We start from the raw sequence: 25,470 nt of genomic DNA, 5'->3' as shown, positions 1-25,470 counted from the left end.
AGTTACACAGCTGTACAATCATCCATCTGTATTAAGCTTACAATGCTCTGTATTTGTGTCAAAGAGGACTTTATTTAATCTGACGTTTTTTTGTGGGCTTTAGATATTGTTGATTTTGCATTGGACTATTGTATAGATGATTGTAAGGTCTACAATTTTATCCCTGATGTCCTTACACAGCTTGGCCATTGTGGAGAGGTAAGAGTCTGTTGATTGAGTGTGTGGACAGGTGTCTTTTATACAGGTAACGAGTTCAAACAGGTGCAGTTAATACAGGTAATGAGTGGAGACCAGTGGCCTGTACTACCAAGGGAGTTCAACCTACTCAGAGTTAACTCGGGGTTATCAGGCAAACTCAGGGTTGACAAACTCTGACCGCCGACACTGGAGTTAAACGGTACTACGAAGGTGGATAAGACGTAGGGTAAGTTGAGTCCGTGTTAACTTAATTGGAGTTGGTGCGCGTTCACATAAAAGGACACGTGTTCAGCCGTGCAGGCTCATGCTCCGTATTTCTCCAGAGGAATGCACGTTGGTAGTGTCAGGAAATTATGAATGCAAAGACAAGTTAACGGCTAAATCTAATATCGTGGCGGACGACAAAGCCAGGGAGGCTTGTTGGACTAAATTTGTAGCCTAATTATCTTCCCAGTGTTCTTATTGTAGTTCAAATCTCTTATGTATTTTATGGGCTCTTCTTTTATGTGTAATATGATGTAGCCTAAAGGTACAACTGCACATAAGGTCCATTGTAATACAAAGAAAGGAGCCAGCGGAGAGGGCTAGTCCTAATAATCAGAGAGAAAATTTAATTTAATCTAGCCTACAAGCAAAAAAACTTTCTCTGACATTATAGTCACACATTTGAGAGAAACTTTGCTTTGCAAGGCTGTAACATCACACACACACGTCTGCCGTGTAGCATGCACTGGAAAGTTATATAAAACTTTGCAATTGGAGATTTTGGATTTGAGTTTAGCCCACAATCACTATCATGCACCTTAGAGACTTTGCCGTGGATTGGGCGTATTCAGAAGAAAACAAAGTGATTTTCGATTTTTTATGACATTAATTTCAGGGAATTTCCGATTTTTCTTCGTGTAAATTTCACACTTTCATCTAGGATTCTTTTAATATGTGAAAACACTTTAACCGTTAACCGGGAAGTTACACCGGACGTCACGAAGTTACTCCTGGATAAGCCCGTTATCCCGCTTAGTAGTACAGGCCACAGGAGGGCTTCTTAAAGAAGAACTAACAGGTCTGTGAGAGCTGGAATTCTTACTGGTTGGTAGGTGATCAAATACTTATGTCATGCAATAAAATGCAAATTAATTATTTAAAAATCATACAATGTGATTTTCTGGATTGTTGTCTAAGATTCCTTCTCTCACAGTTGAAGTGTACCTATGATAAAAATTACAGACCTCTACATGCTTTGTAAATAGGAAAACCTGCAAAATCAGCAGTGTATCAAATACTTGTTCTCCCCACTGTATGGGGGAGGACCAAAAATACTGAGGAAACTAACATCTACTAGCACCACACCTGCACAAAGTGAATCACACCTCTGTGAACCTGAAAAAACACAGTTTTATCAGTGTAGGACTGTGGATTGAAAGGGATGTATGTTTGCCTGATAAACTTTCCCCTCACTCTCCTGCCAATTTCTAACTCGCCCTAAAGCTCACACACTTTACTTGTAAATCCAATGGTCTAAAAACTAAAGATCTGAATCTGATTCAAATACGGTCAGTGACCTCATCCCCCTTGTCCTTGTGTTTTCATCATGTTTTCTGTCTGTCTACATTACAAATTGTTAAATGAATGCAAAAAATATAAGTCAAGCAAAGTAAAGATATCTGCAAGAAAACAACTGAAGCAAAGTAACTGCAGGATATGGACTCAAACACACACAACTCATATCACATAAGCGACACACCTGTGGCAGCGAGCTCTGTGAATCCACAGATACATCTCACGAAGATGATAAAAAAAGATTTGTTTAGATTCAAACCAATTCAACAGATCTGATTAAACTAAAAAACGATGGATGGATCTGCAGAATCTGTGTGAACACACACACACACACACACACACACACACACACACACCACCCAGTGGTTAGTGGTTACCAGGCAGGCTTACTGGTGCGGAACAGAGGACCAGTAAGGTCTGAGATGCTAACTGACAGGCCCAGTGTCTGACGGGGTGTGCAGGGGCGGTGGTGTTCTTATTAGGCAGCGCAGCGTGGGCTTTGACCTCTCACACACTTCATGAGTTCACTTAATGAAGCCCTGAGCCTCCGCGCCCCTCTGCTCTCTCCAGCCTCACATGTAAAACGCCGTCGCCACAAGAAGCTGTTTGCGGTGATGGTTTTTAAAGCCCTCCGTCTCAAACTGCTGGGACACACGAGGATTTTATTTTGAAAGGCCAGTTTGCCACAGCTGTCCACAGTTTTGTTTAAAAATGTTTCAAGGTCAGAAGCAACAGTTGATTTGTGAATTTCTGTGATCGATGCTGTTTGATGAATCACGCACACAATAGCGGCTAGTTAAGGCACACACCATATAACTAGTACAACTTCATGCTGAGCTGCTCTGTATTACAAACATTTCACCCATTTCTACTTTAACTACTTTAGAGATAAATGTCTTGTGACACTGATTTTGTCTAGTATTTGTAAGTATTTGTCTGGTATTTCCATTTTGAGAAATGTTCCACTTTCCCTCCATTTCAGAAGGAAATATAATACTTATTTACTCAAGTGTAATGGCTGCTGTTAATAATTACTGTTAATCGGTAACACAACATGAACTCTGAATTTATTTGACAGCATAAACGTGTGTCTGGGTTGAGTACAAAGGCGAACTTCTTCACATTTAAATACTGCTGTCAGGTCAGGGCATCAAACACTGTACATGCTATGTCTATGTCTATATTGCCATAACTTGGACTCTCTACTAATGGTAATCATGTTTCCTCTGTGTTTAAAGTCGTGTAACTTAACATGCAGCTCTGGTTCCAGGTCAGCAGAAAAGTTTTTTCTCCTTCCCCTCTATCTATTGACTTATGTCAGACTTAAGTTAGCTATGTTGTGTATTAAAAAGGACTTAACAGCATGCCAGGCCCTTCAGTCTAGAGCCATGGACACCAACACCCCCCGACTACCCTACAACTGTCTACTGTGTCCAAATGTGTGCAGGTTGACACCACCAGACTACACTGGACACCTGTCAGCTGGGAACATAATGTCATTTATTAATTTACCCTACATGTATTTGTACCTTGACTCTATTCTGCAGAAATAAACAAGCATCCCAGTTTTTTTCCCCTCATTAATATAAATTAAAAAACATTTTTGATTCTGCAAAAGGAAGTAAAAATAAAGTATTTATGATTACCTGATGCAATTTAAGCAATTTAAATTTACTACATAAACCAATGAGGCACAGATTACACAATTACTATAAATAACAATTACTATAGTGCTGACTGATGCAGAACTAATGTTGTAGGATGATTTCTGTATTTGTACTGTATAGTTTTTTTCTATTTCATATATATGTCAGAGCTGTATGATCAACCTCTTAAATTTGTTAAAAATCATCCTCTGTCAGGTTAGAAGTGTTGGTCTGATTGGACTGAAGGGTTAATCAGTAAAATGCAGAGTGACACGACATGACAGGAATGTTCCTTCAAAGCCAACTTTAATTTAATTTGCTTCAGGGGAGGGGTGTGAGGGTGATAACCGCTGCAGATTACTGATAATAAAATATCTCTTTCAGCTGTGTGTTGCACAACATCTGAATTATTGAAACGCGGAGCAAGTGAAGAGTAAACCGTCATAACCAGATGACTGGAACCACAAATGAGTGATGGTGGACGTGAAATATTCAACAGTATTATTAATGATAACAATGAAACTTGATTTATAGAACGTGAAAGCATGCGATGCAAAATGCTTTACAGCAAGGCGGACAAACAAAAACTAAATATGGAATGAAATAAAAACGATAATTAATTCAGAAAACAATAACGAGGCAAAACATGGCAAGTTTTTCATTGCGTTTCTGCAACGTGGTTTAATTTTACAGTTTAAATTCATTAACTTGTTGCTTGCTTGCTTATCAAACATGCAGTTAAGGCCATTTTGGTGAACATTTTCAGAATACAACAGACGGCTCAGACGAGACTGATCCCCAGACAAATGACAGCATTTCTGCTTTCTTCAGACAAAATGCCAATAATGTTCCTGCTATAATGTCTTGTGCCAACTGGAAAACACATTCTTGTTTTAGTTTACAGTTAATTTCAAAAAGGTCCCACTGAGAAGTAAAAGTAGGTGTTTGGTTTTTTTTATCTCCAATTTTGGGGATTTTCCTGATTTTTCTAAAGGCGCCAATTATCACAATAAGCACCTTTTTTAAATGAACTGTATTTACAGAGCAGCTTCACCCAGAGCGCTTGACAGTTTGTCTCTCATTTACATTTAAACTCAAAGCCTTTATTTTTCCACTGCGGTGCAGCTACCTTTTATTTTAAAAGGTGTTCTTCCCATCTGACTCGCCGACAGATTGGCAAAGTTAACGCTCGTTGTCGCTGGGTGGCTGCCGGTACACGCTGACATCAGCAGGAACCACAGGAAGAAGCCTCGAGGTTTCAGTAAAGGTACTGAACTTTCCGCGCACTCTGACATTCATCACGATTAAATTATAGGCTTTCATGTTGCTGTGGAAGCTGGCAGCGGCAGGTGGATCCTGTGTGTGTGTGTGTGTGTGTGTGTGTGTGTGTGTATGTGTGCGTAAACATTTATATTTTCATGTCATGCGTGTTTGTGTTTTTTTTGTGTGCTGATTATGTGTTGTTGTGTGTGCATATGCACAATATGTCTCCTCGTTTTATCTGTGTGTTTATTTGTCCAATGCCTGTTTCTTTATAGTGTGTGTGTGTGTGTGTGTTATGTTGCTGCTGTTGTTTTTTGCCTCCTGGCTACAGGTGTGAACTGCTGTGCTCTCACTGTTGTGTAATATAACTGTGTGTTTGTGTTCCTGCACGAATGATGAGTGTGTGTAGTGACAGAACAACTGAAGTTTACTTAACACATCATTCTGCATTTCATTTATTCATTTAACTGACGCTTTTATCCAAAGAGACTTACAATTGCTATTTATGTCAGAGGTCGCACGCCTCGTGTCACAGTGGGGAAATGAACCCGGGTCTCACACACCATAGGCATGTGTCTTATCCACTGCTCCATCACCACCAGTTAAAATCCTGCATGTAAAGTTTTACTTAAGTAAACAAGTATTGCAAGTAAAAGGTCAGACTGTAAACGATAATCCAAATGACAATCTCAGGTGCGAGGTTTTGATATGACTGCGTCTTTGCTTCCATAAAAGCGGTGTGTAAAAAATACGCAATTACTGCATTAAAATTTGTAGTTGCAATCAATAATTTGAATTTGTGAAATCTACAGTAAATACAGGATGTCATAAATCTTGAAAGAGGTTGAACGCTGTGTTAGTGATAATCGCTATAACAGCAGAGTGACATACATCATGGTTAAAAGAAAACATCATCTGGGGTTTTGCAGAATTATCCTTATGTCAACGTTCTGCTCGGGTTTATCTGGAGAAACAAAATAAGTGGAGATTGTAAGTCTTGCTGGTTAGCAAAGTTAGCATCAATTAGCACGAGACAGGTGCACAGTTCTTGTATTGGTCTGTGAATCAATGTTAAACCTGCATGTTTGTGTTGGTGCTTACCGTGTGTGTGTGTGTGTGTGTGTGTGTGTGTGTGTGTGTGTGTGTGCGCTTAAACCTGTTTTCTTAGTGTTTGTGTGGCTCAGATCTGTCAACAGCGGGGTTTCCGTCCCTGGAGTCCAGGGGGGATTTGGTCCCCCGGTTTGTTGACTGACCAGTAGGTCTCAGGCTTAAATCCCGCCTCGGCCTTTGACCCCGACACTAATTACATATTGCCCGAGTGCTGATGGCTATAATACACCCCGGGCTGAATAGAAAGCCTCCCAAGGTTGTCTACAAAAGACACGGAAGCTGCGGAGCCGAAGACGCCTTGAACCTTTAAGCCCGGACTGAGAGCCGCGGCTGGAGAAATGGTGATCACTGGAGGGACGGAGGCGTTTCTCAAAGCATTAACATCACCTTTGTCCTGCTGTAATCCCACATGCAAATAATGATGTCAGTGATAAGGTGGCGTTGGGAAAGCGGGTGATGATTGTTCAGGGTCAGAGGGGTCTTGGCAGCATTCTGGGGCCTCAATAAGAAAAGACTTTCATGCAGAAACAAAAAGTATTAGATCAAATCCACATGGAAGTAGATATGCTGACTTTAGTTTTTAATAAATGTACTGACTCATGTTTACAGCTGTTGCACGCATTGGTTGTTTAAAAAGATGGCATATACACAGACACAGTAGTTTAAATGTTTAAAATATAAAAATTTTACTTTCAGACAACACTGGAATGCAGGGCTGGTCTGGGCCAAAAAATTTTTTGTCCCAGGCGGCCCACTGAAATCGGTCGGACACCCCTCACCAATACACCATCCTTCCATTTAAGGGCTCAGATTAGGATGAAACATTTAGCCCATGAGACGTAACATTGCACAAGATTGGGGCCATGACAAGGCAAGAATATATTTTAAATGTATTGATGAAATAGTTGATAGGGACCCCCCCCCAACTATTTGGGGTCCTTCCCCAGAAGATTTTGAGCATTAATTTCCATTCTGGAGACATTTTCTGCACCAGGGAAGCACAAAATTCAGGTGGCAGGAGACAACAAAAATATAATAGAATATAATGAAGTAATCTCTGGATTACCAGTCCAGCCGTGCTGAAATGGAGGGTTAGTAACTGCAGCTGATGAATCAGTCTAAACTGCAGCGAAATATTAGGGGAAACCAAAGAGAAGATCACAGAATATGTGGTTTTATGAGGATGGACTGTTCACTGTTGTCTTGTTTGCAGCACGACAACAATATAAGTACTGTATATTCCTAACAATTTTAATTCCAATGTCAAGTTTAAAGGTTCGGTGTGAAGGATTTTGGGAAAAAATCTAATAGCAGTTTTTCTTCCAGATATTGCGATTACAATTTGATTTGAGATTTTTTTAAATTTAAGTTTTGCTAAAGTTCAATGTTCACTGCCGGTCTATTTCAAGCAGCACAGAGCAGATGAACCAGGCAGGAAATCAGACACAAAACGGCATAGAGAAACCGGCCGATTTTCAAAACAAAACACCCTTTGCAGACTCCCGATCGTACATCAACAATAAACACAGTTAACAGACAAAAAAAGAAACACTTTAAAAACGTAGCTAATTAACCTTGGCAGAAGTACAAAAATCAATGACAACTGAATAACTTAGCAAAATCAGGCGTGCAAAACGCTCTTATTCTGAAACGCTACATGTGGATATGTAAGGTTAGCCTGCAGAGAGCAGAACGGGCTCTCAGAGAGCTGTTCTCCATAATTGAAGCACACAAAATGACAATTAACACGTAAACAACGTAGGGCAGCTAAACGCTCCGCTGCTGAAACACTTCAGTGTGAGTTCACGCCGGACAAAACTGCAGCAAAGCCGCTGCCTGTGTCGGTTCGGCTGGCGCCACTTGCCCACGTTTTCCTCTAGTTTTGTCTGTTAGTGTAAAATGTACACGCCCTGTGCCTGCTGTGATTGGTGAGTAGGACAGGAGGCATATGAAGCATGTGATTGGCGAGCAGATCGGTTACACAAAGATGACAAACGGAATGAATTTGTAACTGCATGACAGTTTAAAACGGGTCAGATGCGCAGTATAATTAACATACATTTTAATCGATGTCTTCACAATTAGCTAATCGCGTTCTTTCAAATCGCAATTTCAGTTTGAAAACGATCAATCGTTCAGCCCTAATACTAGGAAAACTAACGTTGTATGTATTTAACTTAGTGATGAAACGCGCTCTGTAGAGTAGTTTGTCCGTTTGGGCTACAGTAGAAACATGGCGGCGCAACATGGTGACGTGTAAGAGGACCTGCGGTGTATGCAGATAGAAATGACTCATTGTAAGACAATAAAACCTAAACAGTTCATTATGTAGGGGAGAGCCGGGATGACTGATAAATGAAATGACAGCGATTTTCTACACTGGACCATTAATTCAACTCCAAAAACAGAACTAGTGCACGTAATCATACAAACACACATATGCAGATTATTAGTGTATCTGAATTTGCACCCTACCAACAGAAGTAAGTTACACTTACCTGTTTGAGTGTATAAGTGCATTCAGACTGATTAGTGAGACAAAATGCAGTGCACTGTAATTACCTGGGTGGTGCACTCTTTGGTTGTGTGTGGAACGCTGCACACTTCTCACCCTCAGGGACCACCATTGTAGTTTCAAACTTGTGAAAATGACGGCAGAGGAAGCTGCAGCAGTTGCAATTGTAAAATTCGTTATTAATGAAATTTAATTGAAGTCAAGTGAGCTAACAGATATACAGATATTTTTGCTGGTGACAATCAAATAATAGCGATAATGACTGCCAGGTTACAGTTTGCCATTAACACATCTGCATCACATCTGTAATTGACTTGAGACAACACCGCCCCGTTGAAATTTACGCACTAAGTACGTACATAGTGTACACAGAGTACTGCATGTAGCGTACAAATGGAAGCATCCAAATGGATTGAGACACAGCATGTCAGATGACTATGAGCTTATTGTTGTATTTTCAGTCGGTGTTCAGAATCAGAGCCCCGAAGGGTAAAACACAGTGACACATAACAATAGCTTATTAAGAAACAATCTCAGGTGTAGGCGTGTTTTTTTTACAGTTATAAAAGCTTTCAGGTGACATTAGCATGAAGAGAATTAAACCTGCGGTCCAAAATCAACACAGACAGCCTGGAAAAGAAAGGATGACTGTTGAAAATAACGAGGAGGAGAGAAATGTGAGATGAAGGAAGGTGGCGAGGGCGGATTGGTAAAGCTCAAATCAACATACAAATAGAGGATAATTCCATCACCTCATTTCTCTGTGATGACAGACGGTGTGCATCGCGGAGGAGGATGTGGGAGGGGCGGGACGACCTGCAACAGAGGTCATGACCTGCTGAAACTGTGAGTCATTTTTAAAGTGTTTGTTGATTCGTACCTGCATTTCATCACACTCATTTTCAAAAGTTATGGCTGAGCCCCTGTGTGGGCGAGAATCCACCCCACCCAGGAATGAATTTATGAATTTTCCCCCCTAAGGCATTTTTACATCATGTAAAGATGTAAAGGAAATTTTAACCACCAGTGTTATCTGGATAAAAGAATACTGCCAGTTGATCTTAAAACATTTCACTATAAGAATTTACGCTTTCTCCAACAAACTCCGTTAATAAGCTTAATTGTGCAGCAGCCTGACAGGCGAAACCCAGGGCAAATTCAAGTTTAAGCCCAAAATTTATTCCTCGCATCGCTCTCCTCGCGGGGGTTTTATCGCTTGACAACTGGAGTGTTCACACACAACACAATAACACAAATAAACACAACTCGTGATTACTACCGCTGTATGAACACAAAGTATATTTTGCTGTGATTGCAACAAATGGATCAAACTGATGCCGAAATAACTACAATATGATGCAGATTTGTTAAACATATGAATACATGCTTTGTCAGGTCTGTCAGCAGGACAACAACTTCTAAAATGTTTGTTTTCTGAATGGAGTTCGGATCGATCAGGGCTACGCTATGCTAGCTTGTTACCAGTAAAGTACAACCACAGCTGGAATAAAGTTAGACACATCATTTCTGAACTCACCAAGTAGTGCGACTTCCTTGCTTTCTTTTCTCCGCTTAATGTCCAGTTTTGTCTTTTTTAAAAATAAACATGAAGTAGTAGTCCAACAGAGCTCTGGGTGCCAACTGACGTTAAACACAACAGTGGAACCGCAAATGCCCGGAATCTAGCTGCTGAGAAGCTCCAGTGAAGATAATCAACGTTTACCAGAAAAAACTAAAGTAAAAAGCTAATTTAATAAAAGCAGTTAACTCTGAGCTCCTCCCGCGAGCAAACGGCGTTCCATTTCAAACCCCCGCTCAGCCCTATCGCGACTGGAGTTGAAAATTCACATCGCCAGCATTACATGCTTTGCATTGACTTTGTATGTAAACGCACCGCCCCCAACGCTCGCTTCGCTTTTGGTCTGAAAGCACCATAATAAGCTGTCAGTACGGCTTGTGAAGCTTTTACCTGGACAGTACTTACCGTTCTATCATCTACTGCACTGTTTAAAGAGATTTTAGTGAGTAAATCAAACTGAAACTTTTTTTTTTGAAGAGCGAGGAGGGAACGTCTGCCCCGTCCCCTGTGGAAATGACACCTTTGATTGTTGCCGAGGCTGAGTCAAATTATACCTATATCCCAAGAAGACTTGGGCTGGCTGTGTGAGCGCATGTGTGAACATGTGTGTATGTGACGGTGAGTACATGGGACACCTGCATGTATTTGACTGTGTGTGCGTGTTTAACGTAATTGTATGAAAGTATGCTGAAGGTATGTATGATGTCCTGTGCAGTAGTGTGTGTGTGTGTGTGTCACATGTTGATGTGCAGCATCCTGCAATATCGCTGTTTGCAAAACACGCCTCACGGAGCTGGTATGTGTCTTCTGCAACGGCAAACAGGTAGGAACAAATCTGCAGCGTCCAGAGGAGATGTGCTGCCTCTGCGGAGAATTCCTTCACATTCTTTCTTTTGTTGTTACTGAGACACAAAAATACACTTCAAATCACCTTCATGTCTCTGCAGACAGCGCTGGAAACAGCTTAGTCTCTTGTTTGATCACAAACATTGCAAAATAACTTAAAATCTTTAGATAAGAGCATAATAGTTTTATTCATTTGAATTTGTTGTGTGGTTAGTGAGCCAGAAGAATGAAGACACCACAAATATGCTCCAAATTTCACCCAGTGTCGTCAGATAAATACCAGACTGACTGCCGAGGGTGCTTCAAGAGCTGTTTGACCTGGGGAGTGATTCATTGTTTGTTTGATCCCAAGAAAAAATGCCTTGTCAATTTATAAAATAAAATAAATTATCACCTTATCTGATGCAGACAAACATCCTGATAGTACACGTTTCATCCATTCATCCAGTCAACCTGTTCTCACTCCCACGTCATCACATATGGACGCATGTTCAAGACCCCCGCGTCACCTTTGAACACTAAAAGCAGGTGTTTAGAAAACAGAAAAGATAGAGTAAGGAGGTGGACAGTGGGGCAGAGCCCAGGAGACCGGTGCCAATTTGAAACCGAAAGTCAACATTGATTGTTTTTAGTTTAGAAAAGTAAGTTATTTTAACCCAAACCCAGATCTTCTCCTAAACCTAACCAAGTAGTTCTAACCAAATTGCAACATTGACTACATGGCATTTCACACCGTTGCCCACTACTGTGTAACCGGCCGTTGCTTATTTATTATTGCTAACTTGACCACAGAGCCCTACACGTCAAAAAAAGATGCTAAAGGGTCTTTCCCAGGCGTCCATATGTGACGAGTGAGAGTGTGTTGCTCTGGTCTGTAACCTACTGTATTTCTTCTTCTGCCTCCACATGTGACAGCTCTATCCTCTGCCCAGAGGATTACACAGAGAGGAATCGTTAGAGGATAGAAATTGAGAATTTATTTTCTAGTTGTGTCTTAAAATGCCCCCTTGCCAAGATAATCCATCCACCTCACAGGTGTGGCACATTAAGATGCTGATCAGACAGCATGGGGATTGCACAGGTGTGCCTTAGGCTGGCCGCAATAAAAGGCCTTAGGCTGGCCACAATAAAAGGCCACTCCAAAATGTGTGAAGTGCTCACTAACAGATTTTGACAGATTTGTGAACAATATTTGAGAGAAAAATGACTTCTGTGTACATATAGAAAGTCTTAGATCTTTGAGTTCAGCTCACTTGTGGCCGCGCTCGGCACACACGTAGTTGTGTTACATAGGTAGGTTATAATGCAGGGAGGGAAATAACAGCAAGCTCATCAGACGTTTCCTAAAAATAAACATTGTTCACGAGTCCCGCACCTCGAGTCCGAGTCAAGTCTGAAGTCTTTCAAGGACGAGTCTCATCTCTACTTATAGACTCAACATTTTATCAATTCATTTCTGCTCCTGCATCAGTTTCCACACTGTATCCTGCCGGAGTCTCTGTAGATATGTACAGCAAGCTGCTGGTGCTGCAACTGGGTCTAGTTTCATTCATGATTTTATCAGGACAGACACAGTAAACACACACACACACACACAATGCCCTGCTAATCAGTGCAGTTAGCCTGCTGTTGCCTGTTAATTGAAAGGTTTGTTGTGTAGACACTTCAGCACAACCGGCCTGATTTAGCCACCATCTCCACTCCTCCTGATTATTCTTCTCTTCCCTTCACACCTTTCCTTTACTTACTGTTAGCTTTGGTTTGCAGACTTGGTTGGCAACACCTGGATTGTGAGATCTGAGCTGTGCTGAGAGTCGGAGGAGGCAGAGCGGAGGAACTGACCCAGTGGAATAACTGTGGAAAATGTAGGGCCTAATGAATTAAACTTCTTCCAGATTCTGTGTTTAGGATTTATGTGGTGGATGAATAAAATTACAACAGTTCAATACGAAAGAATTGAAAAGTTGAATCAATGTCAAATGATTAGATGTATCATGCAAATACGCATATAGAAATATTCAAATGTATGTGCAATTATTCATGGAGACAATTTACAATAAATGTAATGCAACAAATAGTAGGACTAGTAGTTAAAATAGTATTTAATTGGGGACAATACTTAATTGTGACCTATCATCCTCTATTAAATAGAATGGATCTTCTGCAGGACAGCCTCCATATGCTACTCAACACGTGGTAATAAATGGATCTGACGGAGGCTTCTCTCACACGGGCAACAGAATATCTGACTCCGCCCACATAGCCACGAAGTCTTGCCAATGTTTTTTAACTTTTGAGAGTTTGAAGTGCTGTGAAGACAACGTTTATAATGCTAGAGTAATCTCTTTTATTTTGTAAATTACATCCACATCTTGGAAGTTTTGAGACTTCATCTGTGTTTTCCGCATCACGTAAATCATGTCTTCCGACCGCCCGAAGCTCTTTATACCACACGTCACATTCACCCCATTCACACACATTCACACACTAATGTCAGGGGCTGCCATGCAAGGTGCCAACTGCTCATTATTGGTGATAACATGACCTCCAGCTGAAACCTTTTACAGTTTGTTAGAGTGGCATTTACAAATAAATGGCATTAATGTAGAGTGGAGCAAATTATCTCAGCGGCTTATAACAGTGGAGTGAACCGGTAGATAATTTGATCTGCTGTTATTTGGAGCTCAGGATGGAGCGTAAACACAGACAGCAGGCGATCATCAGCGCTATCAGCTCGCTAAGTGCTCAGCCGCTGATAACACACAAACACACTGATTAGAGAAGAGGATTCAAACACACCTCTGTTAATGTGTTGGTGGCTATTTAGAGTGTGAGAGACAGTAAACAATCACAAATATTTAATTAAAATTTTTTTTTTCTAAAGGAACTAGGGTTACTGATCTGACTTTTTCTCCCCGGATACGATACTCAGTCTCAGGGAACTGGCCACTACTGATGCTCACGACTCAAACGTCTGCTGGGGTTACTGTGACCCATCTAATGTGACAAAAAAAGCAAAACAGCCTTCAGAAAAACGTTCTCAATAATTGAAGTAAATGTAATTAGTTGAGTTCCCCTGAAAGTCTCCCACCCAGATTTGCTTGCCGCCACAGATGTTTGCGTCAGGTTTGGGTTTCACCTCCTCCACATTAATTCCCCATAATGACTCAGTCAAACATTTACAGTGGCAGACTTACATCAGGGGGGATTTGCATACTGGACTGAAATGGATCTGAGCTCGTTGAGACAGATAAGATAAGTGTTTTGAATGGCAGCTGGGGTTAAACCTGCCACTGAAACCACGCACTGTAATTAGGCTTCTGTAATGTGTGTGTCTCAGTGAACTCCAGGCAGGTTTGTTGTAAACACATTATTCAGATGTTGACTCTAATGTACCAGGTGAGTGTTCATTAATTTGTGAGCCACAGAAGTGCTGATCCAGGTACTTATATCAAAGAAATGTAACGTTCTTTGAAAATGTTTATATTGACATTACAAAAGCTAAATTTAAAAAAATAATAAACATTATCAAATGTTTTTTTTATTATTTCAAAACTGAAATTACAAGCAATTCTATTTTTTTTGTTTAAAATTGCATGCACATATTTCATATTCTTAGTTTTATTATAATATTTATATACATTTGAAAATATACACATTTTAAAGTCCTCCCTTTCTGAAGTATCCTCCATTTTCAAAATTTCCTCAATTTCTAAATTGTTGCCGAAAATGACCTCACTTTCCTAAATAGTCGTCTCTTTCCCAAAATGCCCTCACTTTCCACAACAACGTTTACCACAACTAGCTGGATTTTAAATGATGCTTCCCTTAGCAAAGTGAATTTCCGCTTCTTCCTAGTAGACGAAGGATTTTAATCCCAAAATGCAGCTTTGTTCCAGCAGCCATCATTCAGAAGAACAAGTTGCACAGATAATATAGTTTGCAATGATTAATTTAAATTATTTATTTAGCGATGATTGGAGCATTGAGCTTTTATTATGTTTATCTACTGTCTACTTGACTCGTCGACTGCGCAACAAATCTACCTGTGGGTACAAATAAAGTAACCTGACACGTCTTCAATATTTACACGTTTAAAGTATTTAATAGTGTTGTTGAACAGGAAGTATGGAAATGAGTCTAAAATTTTATGTCATGCTTCAAAAAAGGATCTTAAATATATTAAACTTGTAGTCATCTTAATGCACTAAAATACACAAAACAGTGGTGTAGTTCTTAAAGCCAAAACATCCACTCCGTGTGAGTCCTCCAGCTGTACCTTCAGGTCAATGTACCTTCCTCTGAATCAACACGGTTTAAACACAGCTGGAGGGCAGCAGCACAAGATATGTCGAGTAATTGCTTGTAATTAGTGTCATTAGCGTGTGAAGATGTGTATGAGAGTGTGTGTGTGTGTGTGTGTGTGTGTGTGTGGTTTGGGGGTTACACAGAGGTAAGGAGAAGAAGGAGGACAGACTTTTCAACTTTGAATGTCTGAGGTTGGTCTACTGAAATTGTCTGCTGATCTACTGTGTGTGTTTGTGTCTCCTGTGAAACACTGACACACGTATGTGCAATGTGTGTACATGCATGAATTTTCTACTCAGTGATAGAAGAAGAAATGTCTTCAACTTTAAAACAATCTGCCCCCAGAAGGTCTTTGCTATGCAATTATTACTTTCCTTTTCCAAGATCAATTCAAAAAAAATTTTCACAAAAACATCCTCACTTCTCTAAGACGTCCTCACTTTCTAAACTTTCCAAAAATATCTACATTTTAGCCGCTTTCACACAGAGATCCCATAATAAACACTGAAATAATGTCTGCCAAAAAGCCGCAATTGCTCATTCACACTGAACAAAATATGCCGGCATAATCCTGCAACCGTGTGTGCTTTCATAAAGTGATCCGGGTTAGTGTTGAAATGCCACAGATCTCATTCGGTTATACCAACATTACCGGCCCAAAGGCGGATCAAATCTGACCCCCCTTTCCGGCTCAGTACCTTTCATACAGCGCAGTGAGCCAGCACATTGGCGTAATAATCTCGTAAAATAAAGCAGTCTGAAAGCTCTTTTTTTTTTTTTTTTTTAGACCTCTCATTCCTTACAAGCAAGTCTTCACCTTCCTAATTCACGGTTCAAAAATCATCATGTCCTTGTTTTCCAGAACTGTGTCCTCACTTTCAAGATCTTAAACTCATACTGGTCCTCACAAAGATGGAAACACAAGCCCCCTCCTGATGATAGCACAGTCCCTGAGGCAGTTTCATTCCCCTTCCCTTCATGAGAAGATGTAACCTTCCTGCTGTTATTCTGTCACCTCACATTAATCTTCAGTTTGTCTAATCAGACCTGTTACAGCAACGTGCTGTTATTATCATATCAGGTTCACAAAGGCCCTGGGCAGTGAGAGAGAGAGAGCGGCTAGAATATACAGTAGGTTACCTGAACAATAATGATGAACCTTAATGAGGGACCTTAATGTACAGGATGATAGAGACCACCTTGTGTTGATGTCCATGTCCACAGGGAACCCACAGAGGAATCCTTCCTGTAAACCACTGCTGGGTATCTGATCTGGCAGGAAGGATTTTTAGCAGCTCAGAGTGGCTTTCTGTAATTGTTTTAAATGTCAGTAAAGCTTTTTGTGAGTTCATGATCCGGTAATTACTGCTGTCTGCGCTACGTGTTTATGTAAGAGCAACCTGAACACCCACAGTCTGAAAAAACCTGACCACTCTGCTATTTTTGCCCTGAAATGGACATAGATGTGAAGGCGCACGTGGTTCTGTGTGAGTGTCTGCGTCTGTGGACACGCTTTTTGAGTTAGTGAATCACATGCACAGCCACTTTATTACACTATCTGTTGCTCCTGGTGCCATTTTAAAGAGAGAAAATCCAGTAACTCTGTCCTCTAACATTCTGTGATTGATCCATGTCACATACCCCTAAACTATGAGGCATCGTCACGTTCACCCCTCAACACATTAGCCTCTGCTACCTTTTCTGCATCCTCTACGGGCTAAGCTAGCACTTCACGGCTAGCACGTCTTAGCTGTTAGTGAAGGTGAACACTTGGGAGGGACTCAAGTCACGGTCAGTGGTTTCAATTTCAGCTGATGAAAATGTGAGTGAGTAGCAGGTGGTATAGAAATTAACATGAGAGTCACATACGTAGCTACGGTTCGATAAATTATGGTTGACCACCAGATGTAATATCAAGGCATTAAAACGTCAAATAAACTGTTTAGTAAGGTGGAGAAATGTGACGGAGCTGCGGGTAAGCCACTAGGGGAGGGGGTGGAGATGGGGTCAGTGTGTCAGGGTGCAGAATGCATTTTTTTCTGCAGGCTCAACTGGTTTTAGGGAGTGTTTGCTGTACATTGGTCCACAGGACAAACTACATTACTAGAGTGCAAAGACAGCTCATGAAAAACAAGGGCACAGCTGTATGTAGTAAACATCACTGTGAGCGGATAGAGTTCACACAGCAGCAGAGGAACTAGAAGTAGAACAGCACGCTGAACCTTCTGCTGACAACAACTGGCTTGATTATGAGATTTCCTTGAAGTCTGTGTTATCAGATTAACGTTGGTAGCCTGGATAAATTATTATTTTGTCTGAATCATTTTACAACATCAACAACAGCCGAGCTCTGCAGCAACAAGCAGAAAGATTTACGATGGAAAACCCAGAGGAAATGTTTGATCAGGGGCTCAGGTTGGAAAACAAAAATATGCTGAGGTGCTGAGAACTATTTTGCAATTTCTAAATTTCTAATTGTCACAGGGTGCGAACTATGGGGGAGCCAGGAGGAGCTTAGCGCCCCTTAAAAAGACATCAGCTCCCCTAAAAACGTGATTTGTGATATATCTAAAATATTGACAGCTGCTTTATTGACATTAATCTCTACATTTCTCTATCATCATGGATCATGACTTCATCCAGCCAGAGGGAACGATCGGCGACCGTATGCAGCGGGCCAGTCGCTCCGCAATCTCCTGACCCTGGTCCCTCTGGTCCAAATTCTTCCCTCTCTCACTTCCTTCTTTGGCATCTGGTATCAAAGCACATTGCAGTCTTTAGTGGTATTGTTCAACTGTAAAAGTAGGCCCAGTATAAATTTCTCTCTCTCTCCTTCCTTCACCCCAACCGGTCGAGGCAGATGGCCGCCCACCCTGAGTCATGGTTCTGCTCGAGGTTTCTGCCTCTTAAAAGGAAGTTTTTCCTTGCCTCTGTCTCCTAGTGCTGCTCTTGGTGGGAACTGTTGGGCTTCTGTAAATAACATCACAGAGTACAGTCTAGACCTGCTCTTTTATGAAAAGCGCTGTGAGATAACTGTTGTTGTGATTTGGCGCTATATAAATAAAATTGAATTGAATTAAATATAAATAATAGAAGAGTCAGAATAAGGAGGTGGATGGGTGGGTTAGAAACTGGACTTTCACCCAGGAGACCAGTGTTCATTTCCTGTGTGAAACAAAAAGTCATGTTATGTTAGTAATGTAGTTATTTTAACCCAAACTAGGATTTCTTCCTAAACCTAAAGTACTTTTGGTTTTATTATTGCTAACGGAGGCCTACAGGTGCAAAAACTATACTAAAGGGTGCCCAGGGCGCTAAAAAGCAACACCAAGGGGTCTTGATCGTCCATATGTGATAAGTTGGAGTGAGAATGTGTTGTCATTTCACAACCATATGTTAAATTCTGGAGGAGCAACAACAACTCTGTGTAGGTTAAGAGCTGCCAATGAAAATCTCAACTTGAAGTCAAACTGTTTTCCTGCATATAAAATAAAAAAATTAAAGTGAAAGCATTGCTTGCTCCAGTTTAGTGAGAAGATACACAGTCACAACCTGCAGAGCTCTCTTTCTTTTTCTCTCATGCAGAGCTCAGACACCGGAGGAGCTCAGTAACCCCGGCTAACGCTAGCAGTTGTCCAGCTGGCAGCCTCTGCCGGCTTCCAGCCGTACGGTTGACTGGAGGGCTGAACCCGCCACACCGCTGGGCTCTAATCCTGTTAAGGAGGAAAGAGACAATTACTCTGCTTTGTTTCGGTTCAGTGCTCAGATCCGCTCCCGCCGACCGCTCAGAGCAAAAACAGTCACCTCCACCGCCAAACGGTCACAGGGGAGTGCACTGTAAAAACATGCACCTCTTGAGGTTAAAACAGAACCACATCTGTGTTTCACTGTTACGTCCACTCTAAGTGAATAATTAAAATCACATTAGCTCAAACTTAATTTGCTTGCTGTGCAAAGCCTGTTAAACAGTTCAGTAGGAGTGTCGTTAGATGCACCTCCAGGCTGTTAAAAAACAAGTCCATCTTAACTGCGTCTGAGCACCAAGCGTCATTGATGTTAAACACAGAGTCCACCTCCTCTCATCTTGCCGGAGTCTTGCGCTGACAGCTTGGAACATGGACCACCTGCCGAGTGCTTGATCTGGGATCTTGATGGGGCAGGTCTCTGTAACGATGTGGGCACAACAGCCTCTGAATTCCGTTGTCTGGTCCACATGAGTCCCATTTTGTCCAGACCGGATCTTTAGGAGCAGAATTAAGTCCAAGCTGGGCCAGCATGGCTCCTCTCCTGGCTCTCTTTTCCTGTCCTCTGAGCGATCACCGCGCCCGCCGTGGTGCCTGGTCCGGTTGTTTGGGGCCGGTGGATCGTGTTCCGCTGCTCTTTAATCTTCCTCTTCCAATGACTGGATTTATATCAGAGGTAACGCATGTTCCGGCAATAAAGCCGGAAAAAACAGATGAAAAACAAAAGTGTAGCAAAGTTTGGAGGTAGCTACTGGCTGCTACTTCGACAAGAGCTGGCGGTTGCCATGGCATAAATTTCTAGTAATCTCACATTTTGGACATGTTTCATCCTCATTTTGCATCCAACACATTCTCACTCCCAGCGGACCACATACGGATTCTTAGTTAAGACCCCTTGGTGTCGCTTTTTAAGGCCCTGGGTAGCGTTATCAACACTAAATATGCAACGTTCAGTTAGACTTTCAAAATAAAAGTACTTACGTTGTAATTTTGAAATCGCACGTTGTTAACTTTGTGAAACATTGCAATTTGGTTAGGTTCGGGAACAGGGGAGGGAGCACACATTCAGCACTAAGACACAAATATGGGCAGATTCACAACTAATCTTTCACAATGAAATATTTTTGCGGCTGGCACAGACTAGAAATTCTTTGTGGAAAATAAAGCAGAGAGACTGGATGCGGCGTGGACCTGTACCAGGTTGTGGCCTCGCTGGTGAGAATCTCTCATTATAATGTGAAACATATGCTGGTCAGATTGTTTTGTTTTTTCTTAATTGTGCCATTTATTGGAATAAAACAACATTTTACTGAAGTCATGTTTATTTAACTGATATCTCAGAAGTGAAGCGAGTGTGTGATATTTAATATCTAGTATTGGCCCGACGATTTTTACGATCTAATGTACACATTTTAGGGACATCTCTTGCAGTTTCATTTGTACAAATGTAAAAATCCTGAAACCTCTTCTTTGTCTGTCTTCTCTGTTGTGATGAGAAAGGATTTAAAATAGAAAATGAATAAGAGATCATGTGTTTTACCTGGATTCACCTCCTCAGAGCACCTACCTCGTTACACAAACAGTACATCTCGCCCACACACTCACACGGACCCTGACTTGTGCGGATCACAAACACTGCGTGGAGTGAAAAAAATAAAAAAGGGTGGATGTCTTTTTTTTTCCCCTCAGAGACAGACAGAGGGTGGAGCTTGAAGACACAAACGCCGCTAATCACCACTTGTCACAACTCTGGGTTTGGTTTCAAAAGCTGCGTGTCGCTGCATCAATCTCTGTGATCCCCGGCTCACCTCGTCTCGGCTTCAAAGACCCGCTCTCCTCTCTCTGTCTCTCTGGCTGTCTGTAGGTGTCTTTAAGGCTGTGTTGTCTTGGCTGCATCATCCAGGCATGCAGGGCGTTGTTGCTCCACTTATGAATGTCTTTTGTAAAGAAAAAAAGAGTTGAGGGGCTGTTTGTGTGTTTAGTAGCGTAGGATTGCATGCATGTGCTTCAGACGCAGTGGGTGGGTTGGCATCTGTGTACGACCTATGATGTCATTTTTAAATTATCTTGACCTTAGCTCTCGCCTTGCTTTTACATTTTTTACCTAGAAATGTTACTTCAGCTAAATCTGCCTCCTTAAAATTCCCTTAAGAGGCTTTTAGAACAGGTTGGTCTGACTCAAGGTTGCCGGCTAGGCGCGAACACGGGATGCTGCAGTTCGTGGTTGGTGAATGTGTTCAGACTGCAGGACAAAGTGACCCAAATCTGATTTTTTTTGCTCACATGTGCCTCAGAAGGGCAGCATGGCATGGTTGTGCAGTCGTTAGCACTGTCGCCTCACAACAAGAAGGTCTGGTGTTCGAACCTAGGCCATCCGGGGCCTTTCTGTATGTGGTTTGCATGTTCTCCCCATGTCTGCATGGGTTCTCTCCGTGTCCGTGCAGGTTAATTGGTGACTCTAAATTGCCCTTAGGTGTGAATGTGAGTGTGAGAGGTTGTTCATTTCTACGTGCCCTGCGATGCACTGCCGACCTGACCTAGGTGTACCCTGCCTCTCACCTTATGCCAGCTGGGATTGGCTGTTTGATGTGTTTTATTGTCTTTGCAATTTCATATGTGGCCCTAATCCGATTTTTTGAAAAACTCAAACTCAGTCTGGACAGTGAGATCAGAGTTTTTGCGACTCTGCTTTAGTGGGACCCACGATTAATGACTCAAACACATACTTGCCAACCCTCCGATTTTCCGGGAGAATCCCGTTTTTCCCAATTTCTCGTATTTCTCCCCATCTATGACAAATGTTTACAACTTTGTGTTTTTGGCACTGTACAGCATGTATAAGCACTACAACCATAGGCGGAGACAGCGTGGGTCCGGCTGCCCCAGGGCCCCAGCCGGTACATGGGCAGTATAGTTTAACACAGGACAGGTTAACTCAATTGACATGGCCACAGACAAACTACGTGATGGTAAAATTCAGTAGGTCTTATCAAATGATAAGGTCAATTTTAAAACACCACACGAATGACAATTACCAATAAAAACAATATTCTCAGCAGACACGTTTTAATAAACATATCATATCATAAAATAACTTTTCTATTTCAAACAAATGGCAAACTTATTAGCACATTTTAACAAAACTCCCTTCATCCTCGTGCATCATGGGAATTCTGAGGGGGGGGCGTAGTGGACGTCCACTGGAAGCCTCTCAGAAGTGTTTCAGCAGCGTGCATGTAGCTGCCCCACGTTAATGACCCTTGTGTCTTTTAATATGTCCTTTTCGTGCTTCTACTACATTCTTCAAAGCTCTCTGTGGCTCGCTTTCATTTCTCGTCTTGACGGTGCATCTAGCATTTACCACAGGGAGCATTTCAGAATAAGAGCGTTTTGCCTGCCGGATTTTGCCGACAACCTTAGATTTTGTTAATTTGGTGATTAGTGCTTGCTTTTTGTGCTTCTACTATGATTAAGTAGGCTACGTACTTAAATTGTTTCTTTTTTGTCTGATTTAACTGTGTTTATTGTTGATAAAGGACCGAAAGTCTCTACGGGTATTTTATTTTGATAATTGACCGGATTCTGTGCCGTTTCTGTGTCTGACTTCCTGCGTGGTTCATCTGCTCTGTGCTGCTTGACGCTGGGACGCTTTTGGGGCGCACTGCAGCGCTTCTGGTGTGCGCACAAACATTTAGTAGAATGGCTGCGATCAGCTGTGGCAGCAGCGAAGCGAGTGAGTCCGGGGTCATGTAAACTTGGTTAAAATGATTTTGTAGCAGGTGGGCCCCGTGATGAAGCTCCGCCCCCACTGTGCTGAGAGTCTAGCTGGCTACAACTCCCTCTCTCTCTCTGCTGTTTCCACTCGGACAACTAGTCACTAGTTTCAAGCACACCAGCTTTGCGTCGAGTCCTGCCCACCCCAACCTTAAGCAACCCTAACCAACGGAGGCAACAAGTACTAACCAGTTAGGCAGAGAGGTTTAAACCCTTCTGCACATGCGGGTCTCTTTCAGGCCGTGGCCAGTTCACACTGGAGTCTGATATGGGCCACATTTAAAAAATAATGTGAATGGTCAATTTAAAAAAAATCAGATCAGAGCAATGCCATGCATTTTTACTTCTGCGTCTCCGTTGTTCTGCAATTACACCGCCAAACACTGGTCGGCGGTGGCGCTACAGCATCCACTGTGTTGACTTTTGCCGGCCGAGCAGGCTAACTTCCTGTTTAGCCTCCGCTAACGTGAATGGGGGGTAAAATTGCATACGTGCCTTTGTGTGACTTTTCAAATGTTATCGACCGAATGGATCACATGCTGATAATGAGACGAGTCATTTCGCTTGGATGGTCAAATATATTGATCCACCGTGTTCCAGCCGCTGATTTGGTAAAAAAAGTAAAATTTACTTCAAACCACGGAGCACTTCCTGTCGGCTAAGAGGCACTGCGAGGCTACCAAGCCGACCAATTACAGTTCTTACGGTTTGCGACGCCTCGACGGGTAGTTACATTTTTGAGGAGGTGCACGTCAGGCTACGGCGTAGGGTAGGGGGCTACGCAGAGGCTACGCCGTTGATGTGACGCAGAAGTATAAATCTCACTTTAAGACCTGCAGCGTGAACGTAGCTTACAGTGACTACGTATATACTGAAAACTTTACAGTGCGATACAGCGAGGTGGCCCTCATGATGGAACACCCACTCTTGCTCTGTCTTTCTTGACAAGGCACACACAGGTGTTTTATTGAATTAGGCTGGTGTCATTATCAGATAATAACCGGGACTCAACAATACGACAGGAAGAGAAGCTGCAGCCGAGTGTGTGTGTGTGGGAGAAAGAGAGAGACAGCTGTAGGGTGGACGGCCCCCTGGTGCACATTGTTACAGTGATTGACAGCTTTAGGAACCCAACCCAACACACACACACACAAACACACACACAAACACACAGCATCCCCCCCCCCCCATGCCTGCGTGGTCCTCTCTAGATTGACAGGGTGTCAATCAAAAGTGTGTGTCGCAGTAGTTGGCTCAAGCATCTTTAGCGGTTTTTTTTTTACAGGATGGATGGGGCTGCCCACACACACACACACACACACACACACACACACACACACACACACACACACACACACACACACACACAGACGCCAGCCCCTCTTTAAGTAGCTCAATGCTAAACAAATTAGCAGATAGTAGTCATATTTCTCATTCAGAACGCTCCGGTCGTCCCTGAGCGGCTCATTAATCATACTGAATGACAGGGCAGGCCATGATGAAAGCTACCTGTCACGCCATCCACTTGTGGCGGTCACGAAAAAGCCATTCACTTTAACTTCTGCCCTCCTTCTTTCTTCTTCTCTCTTTCTTTCTGTCTTCTCCTCTTTCTCTATTCTCTCTTTCTTCCAGGGGTTTTGTTTTCTTAAACTCCAGCAGCACCGACCCCTCCCCACCACCCCCTAAAGGAAGAAAAGAAATGAAAGAAAGACAGAAGCTCAGGGGGAAGGAAGGAATGCATTGAGTGAGTGTATGATTGACCCCTTCAGTGCATCTTTGTTGCCTTTCAGGAGCTGCATGTGTCAGCAGAGTCGGTGTGAAAAAAACCAAACGCCGCCTTTCGCCGAAGAAGCTGCAAAAACTGCAACTCTGCTTGTTTTTCTTTCTCTTACCTGAACTGAAAGTTGACCCGGTCATCTGCCTGTTGAGTGAGTTTTGTGACCCGATCAGACCTGTTAAAAACCCCCACAAGGTCCCAAAGAGAGAGAAGTTTTAGTTTTAGATTTTCATCATAGACTGCAAGAAGATTCTTTCTTTCTTTCTTTCTTTCTGAGGGGCAAGCTTAGATTTTAGTTTTTTGGTTATTGATCACATTGTGTTGATGTAGTTGCTTGTCCTCCAAGAGTCTCTGAATATCCCTAAATAGAACAATAACCTAAATGTATAGTTTCATACAGTTCCATAAAAGGCAAAACAAGAAAAGCAGGATTGTAAGACAAAAAAATTAAAGAAAAACAACACAGAGATTCATCGTGTGCTTTAAAGGACATTGAATTAGTACTTAACTTAAGAAGAAATTAAATACAGGACCCAAAATATGATGGATATTTAAATTTTAGCATATGTTTTGTATTTCACTAATATTTAGATTGTACTGTATTTCTTGTGATGTTCACACTATGCAATTTGTAAAAAAATTGGGAGAAAATTAGACAAACAAATGTTAAGTTGCCCAGTGTAAAGACAATATTGATTTGATTGAGTCTTTGTCTCCATGGTGATGCAGCTGCAGTAAAGTTTTCAAATAAATCTCTTAGCTGTGATAAAAACAGGACTTTACTGACTCCACAATGAAAATTGTATTCGTCTTGTCATTAGTAGTTACTGTTCATAATGCCGCTGTCTAATTTCTGATCTGCCACTTCTGTGTTTAAGGTATGTTCAGACAATTAAAGGCCAATTTCTACTTCTAAGAAACAAGTCGATGGCATAGGATACGTGCTGTCATGAGTATTTACACTTGTGCGCCAAAACGCTAGCTGGCAGTGGCTGTTGATGACTGTGACGAGTTTCTTCCTCTTCATCGGTGTCGGCTGCTACAAACAATGGTGACTGAGTGGATCGTGTTGGAGCTGGAGCCGATCAATTTTGAACCGCTGTGACTTTTAGTGAAATTACTAAAACGCAGAAACGAGAGAAGGCGTCAGA

General features: G+C 41.9%; 1 long non-coding RNA gene across 4 annotated transcripts; it reads left to right on the top strand.

Annotated features, from left to right (window-relative positions):
* The first annotated feature begins 324 nt into the window (after positions 1 to 324).
* Positions 325 to 25,451, top strand: LOC123980107. 4 transcript variants are annotated; one of them, XR_006827378.1, is made up of 7 exons: positions 325 to 424; positions 4,577 to 4,671; positions 9,066 to 9,138; positions 10,349 to 10,489; positions 12,485 to 12,582; positions 24,175 to 24,286; positions 25,198 to 25,451. It is a non-coding gene; the product is annotated as an uncharacterized LOC123980107 (long non-coding RNA). The 4 variants fall into 4 exon arrangements; XR_006827380.1 differs by lacking the exons at positions 12,485 to 12,582; positions 24,175 to 24,286; positions 25,198 to 25,451 and adding an exon at positions 24,333 to 24,950; XR_006827377.1 differs by lacking the exons at positions 12,485 to 12,582; positions 25,198 to 25,451 and having other exon boundaries at positions 24,175 to 24,233.
* Positions 25,452 to 25,470: the final 19 nt, after the last annotated feature.

Source organism: Micropterus dolomieu, linkage group LG12, assembly GCF_021292245.1.
Source record: "Micropterus dolomieu isolate WLL.071019.BEF.003 ecotype Adirondacks linkage group LG12, ASM2129224v1, whole genome shotgun sequence".
NCBI classification, from domain to species: Eukaryota; Metazoa; Chordata; class Actinopteri; order Centrarchiformes; family Centrarchidae; genus Micropterus; species Micropterus dolomieu.
The sequence above is the reverse complement of the archived record's forward strand: the minus strand, read 5'-3'. Positions and strand labels throughout refer to the sequence as shown.